General features: G+C 43.2%; 1 pseudogene; it reads left to right on the forward strand.

The window, feature by feature from the left end:
* The first annotated feature begins 4,199 nt into the window (after positions 1-4,199).
* Positions 4,200-8,471, forward strand: LOC138510783 (glutamine synthetase-like; annotated as a pseudogene).
* Positions 8,472-9,662: the final 1,191 nt, after the last annotated feature.

Raw genomic sequence — 9,662 nt, forward strand, 5'->3', positions numbered from 1 at the left:
GAAACACAAAATGAAATGTCCTTTTAGTTCTAAGGGATACACACACATTTGTACTTTCAAGGTAACTTTCTCAGGGTGGTTTTGTGGTTACACTGGATTGGCCCATTTTCATCATTGAATGGCACCTGTTATTTGGCGGGTTCATGTGCACTCTCCAGGGGAATGATTTTCGGTGAAAAAAGATTGCACAAGCTGGTACATGCAGGCTCCCCACATGCCCTTTGCCCAGCCATATGCAAGCGGTGTACCTGTGGCTGTGGATGATGTGCCACCACAATGTCCACCGGGATGCCACGCTGTGTTGCAACATTGTGCAGGACACACACGGCCACAATGCCCCTACAGACTACTGGTGGTGCATATAGCAAAACACCACCAGAGTAGTCAAGGGAGCGGAAACGTAACTTGAACATGTGCTCCACTATACCCTGAGTTGCAATATGGGCAGTGTTGTACCTTATCTCGGCAGGTGTGTTGGGGTTGCGTACGGGCGTCATCATGTATGTGCTCATAGGGTAGCCACTGTCCCCTGTATAGGTGGGAATGGTTGTCATTGTCATTTGTTGACAGTGTTTATTGGTCTGTGTGCAACAGGCATGCATCTGCATGGCCATTCATACTCACCAATGAGCCATGTGTTGCCATGCTTCCCAGCTTCCAGCGCCTGGTGCAGCGGGGACATCCTAAAGATGTGACTATCATGTGTGCTACCAGAATAGTTGGCATACACTAGAGTAATTATGCCCTATGCATCACACACAACCTGAACATTGATGGAGTGCCAATGTTTTCGGTTGCGGTAGATATGCACTGTTGCTCTAGGTGGATGTAGAGCAACATGGGTGCAATCAATAGCACCTTGCACTTTTGGTAAGTGTGCCACCCCATACAAATCTTGAAACAATGCCTTCCTTTCTGCCAGTGTTCTGTGCATATAGATATGCCGGCAGAAAGAAGGATGTGCTTTTATGATTGCCAATACCTGGTGTAAGTAGCAAGACTGTGTGGCCTGGGAGATGCCAACTAGTATGGTGGTGGTCCGCTGAAATGAGCAATTGGCTGAAAAATGCAGAGCAGTGAGCACCTTTTGCAAGGGTCTCAGTGCTTTGGAGCACATGCCGGGTGATGTGAGGTCATCTTCCCACTCCATGACCAGGTCTAGAATGATATGTGTGGGCCTCCTATAACTTCCATAGACCTGGTCATCAGGCATCCCAAAAAGGCTGGTCCTTTAGGTGGAAGATCCGGGACCTGGCCGTCCTCCTCCTGCAGTTTCCCTGGGTGATTGCTGCAACAAATGGTGCATTCATCATGGCTGTATCTGTGTGTTTGTGTGTTTGTGTGTTTGTTGAGCGCACATGCTTTTTATACATTTGGTAGTGTGCACTTTGACGGTTAGGCCTGCATTTGCGTGGCATAGGAGTTTCTGGATTTTCGCATGCTTTTTCATGACTCAGAGTTCCCTGCTCAATTCCATGAATACTTTTGTTTTGCATTCATTTGGGCAGTGCGATTGTTTGACAGTGGTATGTCCCTCGTAATACCCACATCTTTGCTTGTTCTTCTTTATTCCACGTGTTCTGCCCCTTTTTAGGTGGCTGCGCAGGCCCGGCTGGCCCTTCTCTTCGAGTCTCGCACAAGGCGTTTGTTGGGTCGCAGTGATGTGGTTGAACAGCACGGATTGCTCGCAAGTCCCGGGTAAGCCCCGCTCATTGTGTTCCATGAATCATCGAAAGGGGACCTGCGTGCAAATTTGTGTGCAAGTCCCCTATTTTCAGCGCAAATTATTCTATGAATCTAGCCCCTTGTGTATAGGCACCTTATAAATACCCAATACATAAAATAAATAACAACATTGACATCGATTTGACTCATGAGTATTTTTGTTTTCTTGTATTTACCTAAAAGCCAATGCCATCCCCCATACAGAAACTATGGCTCTTTACTGAGGTGAGACTGCGATATTGGAGAGAAGATTGGCATTGCCATGGGCCATAAGGGAAAATCTGATTAATAACTGCTAATACGCACTCTTACCCTTCATTCTCCCATCAGTGCTCTGTGATGAGAAATGGCAGAATGAATTACTAGAGCCCTGGAGGCAGTGAAGCCAACTCATGAATAACGCTGGGGCGTGCCACCCTCCATATTTTAGGGCAGTGGCATTAAAGTGTATTAACATTGTTAGAGGTCAGTTTTCCTGGGGGGTGGAGGGTTGGGTCCCAGAGCATCCCCTTACTCGGCTCCTCTGCCTCAAGGCCGCAAGTGCCCAGATATAACCATCTGACTCCCCAACCACTGTGCAGGGGCTGCATATAAATCCCACCCCAATGTCCACAAAACATCTTTGTGGTAAAGAGTGCAACTGTAACATGTCAGGTTATTATGTTGCTTGACCTGTGAACCCTAAAATGTAAGGGAATATATCTGTTAAGCTCACCTGGTCTCTGTGGAGGCGTTGGGGCACGGTTGCAGCCCTCCCTGAACTTGAATCACCCCCTTCATGCCTCTCCCTCAGTATAAAAGATGTGAGCGGTGGTATGTGGTGATACTGCTCCTGCGTGGAGATAACAGTGTGTGAGTGTGCCAATCTGTGATTGTTGTACCTCTTCAACCCTTCACCCCAAAGTACGGTTTCTGTGAGCATACGCCGGCCCATAAAGCTCACCTGTGAATTATGGAAGATAAACTCTCTGTCCTGCTACTTGTGGCAGGGGTGCGTATAACGGGATCTAGTTCCTTCACTGGTCCCTGATAAGGATTAATCCAGTCCAGCTGTGACTATGCTTCTCCTTATGATTGGTAAGTCTTTCTTGAGCTCTTGTGATGCTGTTCATTCTGTTTAATGTCTTTATATTTTGCTCCTATTTATACCCACAATAATGTCTCTCTTCTGTTTTCTTCCCTTAGATGGAAATGCAGCCTCAATGCAGCTGTGAGAGGCGAGATGCGACCGGATGGATGATGAATGCTACCGCAATGTTCGACAGCAGGTAAGTGATGGTTTAAGGCAAAGCGCAAAGTATGGCGAAGTGCATCCTTAAACTGACTGTTTTTTTATGTCTAACCTTGTCTTCTGTTTTTCCTTGCAGGCGCTGCTGTCGACAATGGAGCGTGTCTTGCTGCGGTTGCCTAGATGAAGATTTCGGTATTCCAGAAAGTGTAAAGATGAATACTTGGTTCGCCGAAGAGATGAACAGGTAAGAACAGCTGCTTTCCCCAGTTGGTAAGTATGCTGGCAGGAAGCAGGATGTCCAGGAAGCAGGATATTCAAAGATAAGTCTGACCTCAGGTGACGGTGAGCGTTACGTAGCTTGCAAGTGCAGAATAACACAAAGCATCTGTCTTGAGGATCGGGCAGCTTATATAGCTGAGATTGTGGGCACGCCCACTAGGGCCGACTTACCAGCCACACCCTGCCACTCCTAGAGAGTGAGCACGTGCAAAGGCAATCTATTAACAGCCACACCCAAGAATACACTTGGGGCTGCTTAATGGATAGAATGTTCAAGGTTAAGGCATCCTGCTTAATGGATGGAATGTTCACGGTTAATGCATCTGAAGTGCTATGTCCATAATAAAAAGCGTTTTGGTGTTAAATGGATGGTCTTGTTTACTTTTGTTCATGAGCCTGGCGCCAAAGGAGCCAGGACAGTGTCCACCCAGGTCTCCTGTCCATGCAACCCCTGCATGCCTGTGCCCCTGACTTCATGACCATGACAATATCCTTAACATACATAACATATTATGTTTGCAGAATGTTTATTCCTGTGTATTCCAGTTTTTTTTTTTTTTTTAAATGTAAGCCTTTTGTACTTACCTACCTTTAGTTGTAGATTGTTTTGGTTCCCCTTTTCGTAGATTCAAAGAAAAATAAACAGGTTCAATTTATCCATGGTGTGGGAGGCTTCTGGAGGTAATGTCATGGTATTTAGCGGCTTTTGGCATTATCTTACACTATTTGGGGGATTTCTAATATGTGTTTTGCTTTTAAAGGGAATTTCGTATTGTTTTGAGTTCTGATGCGGGTGTACAACAAAGGCAACAATTATTTGTTCTCATTTAGCTTCCTGCATCCTTTCCCACATGTGTCATCCTCCACTAAAATGTCACAGTCCTCAGCTGGGTGGATGGCTCACACATTGTTTTGCTGCCAGGCTGAAGGCTAGAAACTACAGGGAGCAACAGGGTCTGTCACCATGTCGGTCTCTCAAAGTTCCAAGCTGAACAAGGCGGTCAGGGAGCAGTACATGAAACTTTCGCAAGGGGGCAAGGTGCAAGTCACTTATGTTTGGGAAAATAGCACTACTGAGGGTGTTCGCTGTAAGGAAAAAAACGGTCTCTACAAACTGTGGAACATTTGCATCCCCTGCACACCTTTGGATATTGTATACCAAACAATGATTATGTTATTAGAAGCAAATTGTTTAAATATAAAACAAATTCAATGCGATAATATGGCTGTGTTAAATATTTTATTTACAATGCATGGTCTGTGTCACTACACTTAGTTTTGACAAAAAATTCAGAAATTGTAACTAATAATTCCACATTTTGGAGCTTCAATCTGGGCTCAACGCGTTTCAGGACTTATATCCCTTCATCAGGAGCAAAAGGTTCATTATGTCCTTCCTTCAAGTGTTCTAAGACAACAACTATGTATATACTCCATCACTAAGGTCCTATCATGGCCCACAGTAAATCCATTTATCTGGTGTAGCTCAGATCATCGAATAATCGGGTATCCTTAATTGCACTATAATCAAACTGGAATCCAGACCTGTTGGATAAGGAGGAGATGGTAAAAAACCTGGCTCCTTTTACTCTACTTCTGTAACTAAAAATCAAACAACTTTTCCTTACTTACAGTTGGGTAATCAGACGCCCTGTTCTTTTTCTCAGCTTAGCCTGTTAAAAATAATTTCAAATCAGATCCCTAATTACCAGATGTAAATATTTAGGGCTTCTCAATAATGGTTCTCAATATGCAAAATATACCTAAGTTCCATAGACAGCCTCATATGCTGTGGCAATAGAGCCACGTTCTAATTGTCAACGTGCTCATCTCTCCTTCCCTATAAATACAAGAGTAGAACATGCCTGCACTAAGTATTTTGTGGTCATAAGGACAGCTTGAGCACATCCAGTATTATAACAGTTTACCTCTCTGCACATTAACTAGTAAGTTGTTGGGATAATGACAATATCACAATCCTACTTCATTCCGGCAGGATTCTAGATATTCCTGAAAGTGAAAGGTAAATCTAAGGTTTCCCTTCCAGATGCTGTGCTACATCTTCTCCTAAACAACTCTATGTGGTAAAAGTATTGGTAAAAATGTGTTAAGGCTTACAGTACGGCTTGTAACTGCAACAGTATCCGGTTCCCAGTCTTGTGACAGCATTCAAGATGGATTCCTCAAGAAGACAACGTCATCGCTACGTTGTGCATGACGACATCCCATGTAAACAAGTGATGTAGCGCTTGGTCACGCTATTATATACGTTCTTCAAATTGCTCGTTTGACTATTAGTTAAACGATTGTACACATATTCATACTAGCAGCCTATCAATTAGCTAATAGTATTAATTGGGATCAAGAACTCTAGCAATTGGTCATTTCTTTTTGAAATTGCATGAATTATGGATGCAAAGCCGTGAAGGGAACATTCCCAGAACACTTGTCTAATCCCTTTTCTTCAACAGTTCTAATAAAGTATAGAGAGTAAGCCCATCTGTGGCACTCCAGGTGGATGTAATCAAACAATGGTCATGCTTACAATCTGTAATGTATGATCCAAATAAATTCCTAAGACATGTTGCAATCATCATGAAACATCTACAGAAATGCTCCTGAGAATTCTTCATTCATCCCTCCAGGGGCAAGACTGGCAAGTCTCTCAATCCAATCCAGTTCTCTTTGATTTAGTCTTTTGGCTAGGTTCCCACCACTATTGTGTTTACGTACCATTTCTAGAAACATACATCTCAATTGGGCCAACGTGTGTCTTTGTTCAGTGAAGTGTCTAGCAACTGGTGAGCATATGTTTCTTGTTCTAGTGTTGGTTTTATCTTAATTACATCTCTCTTTGATTTTTCTTGTTGTTTGGCCATAGATGACTGACCTGCATTTGCATCTGGCAAAATCTCTTAGTTTTATCTTCACCCCTGTACGAGGGTGTCTCACATAATTGCTCTTAATGATTGTATGTAGTTATTGCAGTGTAGACAGGGAAATGTCCCTTTCTTCCTGCTTTGTAGTGTAGTTTGGGCATCAAGTTTAATCCTTTCAGCCTTTACAAATTGATCCTCAATAATTTTAACTCTTTTGTAGTATATGATCAAAGGTGTTAGGAAGAGTTGTTGACGCTGGGTATCCAATTGTATTAGCTTCCAATTCTTCTTGATAAGACAAGTCACATGATGGCTTTGGCTCGAATATGTCAAAGTATACAAAAATTGAATATCTTGTGATTTGGTCTTAACTTTGAATAGAATTCCTCATTCTGTTTGTCCTGCTTTGATCTGGGCTTGCGTAATGATATTGTCTGGGTATCATCTTTGTAAGTACTTAGTAGTTCATTTCTTGTTTTCCATTTGCAATGTGTTGTCATCAGAAATAATTTGCTTCAATCTCAGAAATTGACTGTAGGGAAGATCAGCTTTCAGATGTTGCAGATGTTGACTCAGATACTGAAATGAATTTTTGACATCAGTTGCTTTGTGGAAAATATTGGTTACCAAGGTTCCTTCCCTCAGTTCTAATTCAACATCAGGAAGTGTAATTTGGGATTGCCCACTTCCATGGTAAATTGTATTCGTTCATGCATGAAATTTAAGTATGTCAGTATGTCAAGAATTAATCCAGTTCACTACAATCGCCTCTCCAAATTACAAATACATCATCGCTGTATCGTTTCCAGACCACAAGTCTGGCAACCCACTGTTGGTGTTTTAGTACTGTGTGTGTTTACATATGATGCATAAAATATTAGCATACACTGGGGCCATCGCTGTAAGAACAGGATTCTGGCAAAGAACCCAAGTGCAGAGAAGACATCTCCAAATGGAACTTTGACGGTTCCAGTATTTACCAGGCAGAGGGCTCCAACAGCAACATGTATTTAGTATCAGTTTAGATGTTCAGATATCCTATCTGTATGGACACAAACAAGCTTGTGATGTGTGAGGTGCTGAAATACAGCAGGAAGCCAGCTGAGACCGTCCTGAGAAACCTGTAAAGATGTGATGGAGATGGTGAAGGACAGCTGCACCTGGTTCAGAATGGAGCAGGTGTACACATTGCTCAGTATCAAATGACATCCATATGTTGTTTGGCCTGAGAATGGCTTTCAAGGACCACGAGGGCCATACTACTGTGGTATAGGTGCAGACAAGGTCTATGGATGGGATATTGTGGAGTCTCATCACAAAGCATGCCTATCTCCTGGTGTGGAACTAATGCAGAAGTCATGCCTTCCCAGTGGGAGTTCCAGGTTGAACCATGTCAAAGCATTACCATGGGTGAACATCTATGGATGAAGGGGGTATACGGGTGCGATCCTTAATGGAAGGCCCTATTGTGATTAGTTGGGCGGGTGGCTGCATGCTCCAAAACCCATAGACCACCCACATGGGCCTATAATAAGTGTCAAACTGTGAACAAAAGGAGCTGGGTCTTGGATGTCAGCGCTCTACCCTAATGAGTATCAAAAAGAATGAATTGTAAAATATATATACAGATGAATTCAATTGTCCATAAATAGTGGCTGTAAATCTATAATGTTTGCACAATTGCAGCCTTCAGGACGGCCCAGTGGGGTTCGAAACACGTGTCAGCTGAGGAACTATTGCCAATGGGATTATTAAAACATCCTTGATAACCACTATTTATGGACAATTGCATTCATCTGTATGTATATTTTACAATTCATTCTTCTTGATACTCATTAGGGTAGAGCGCTGAAATCCAAGACCCAGCTCCTTGTTTTCACAGTTTGAACATCTATGGATGGCTTGCTTTATCCTGTGAGGACTTTGGCATTGTGTGTACACGAGATCCCAAGCCCATGACTGGCAACTGGAATGGAGCAGGATGCCACACCAACTAAAGCACTGAAGCCATGCACAAAGCGAGCATCCTAAAACACATTGAGGATACCGTTGAGAATCTGAGTAAGTGGCACTACCACATCAGAGTGCATGACTCACCCAGGGGGGAAAACAACTCTCAGAGATTTTCTGGCCAGCATGAGACCTCCAGCACCCATTCATTTTCTGCTGGTGTGGCCAACTGTGGTACCATCATCCGTATTACAAGCCAGGTGGGCCAGGAAGTCTTTGGCTACTGTGAAGACTGTTGGAAATTTGCAAATTGTGACCCTTGTGTGGTCACTGAGGCTTTGGTGAGGACCACACTTCATAATGACATGGGCAGTCAATGCATAGACTACATCAAAATTACTTTTTAAAACCTCTGGCTTTTTTGCACCAATTCCAGTAATTTAACGGTACGTTCCTCAAGAGTTTTCATTCGAGTATTTGTGCCAAGTAGAGTGGTCCCTTTTTATTGTTCTCAAGGCACTATTTTGCCAATTTTCCAGGAGAGTTTGTTTTATTGGGTCCCCTGGCGTGGCATCGTCTGGTCATCGTTCAACTCTTCTGCATGTTTTCTTTCTCAGCCATCGTTGAGGACAATGCCAGGACTTTGGAAGTGACCTGTTTGCCGTGTGCATACTTCTGTTGACGGTTTCTGAGATCCAATTATTGGTGCAAGACCAGATTGTGCAGTGTTGTATGGCCATGTCTTTACACTTCTTTGGCGCTGCTCAGATGAGCTGGGAGGCGTACAAGTTGGCAGGCGCTTGCCAGCTTTCATACCAATCAGATATGGCTGCTTGTGTTTTTGACTGGATCAGTAACTTGCGGTTTGTGAGCTTTTAGGTTTGCATTGCAGTAAAACTGCTTGCTCTAGATCCCACGTGGACTTAAATGGCAAGGAGAGGTTCTCAGTCTTTAGTTCTGCCAAATGTGTAGGGGTTTCATATCTAGAACGGTTTGAGCGTCCACACCCGATGCCTAATTGGGGTTCTAGTCTTTGGATGCTGACCCTCCAGTTGAGGAAGCACTGTCTTAATTACATGAATTGCTCAACTGGTTCAAAATGACAGCAGTCACTCGTTTTTTATAAAGTACTGAGGGATGTTTACACCCTCGGCCTATTTATATCATGTTTGAAATGCTGGTGGGTAGCCTAGTTTTCCCCTGATGTAAATACATGTATGTATACATGCTGCTGGAGAATGTGTTAACCATATTCCAACTTTAATAAAACATGTGTAAATCTTGACTCACAGATCATGAGAAACACTGTCCTCAACACCATTTAGTACCAATGAAACGCCTCGAGGTATATTTTTTAATACATCTATGTGCTTTAATAGCACCATGTTTCCACTGCATGTTTTGCATTTGGTGCTTGCTGTCATTAGGGCCATCATTGCTACAACTTGGATTTACAAAATGCAACCTTTGTTTAATTTCTACCGTTCCTTAATTAGCGTAGTGCACAGGAACGTCATTTCATCAAAATGTCAGGGGTAGCGGAAGTGACATCACACGACTCTTGACCTCTGATGACATCAGGATGTCATTTGACCCAA

Source organism: Ambystoma mexicanum, chromosome 6p (genome assembly GCF_040938575.1).
Source record: "Ambystoma mexicanum isolate Mex_15411 chromosome 6p, UKY_AmexF1_1, whole genome shotgun sequence".
Taxonomy (NCBI): domain Eukaryota; kingdom Metazoa; phylum Chordata; class Amphibia; order Caudata; family Ambystomatidae; genus Ambystoma; species Ambystoma mexicanum.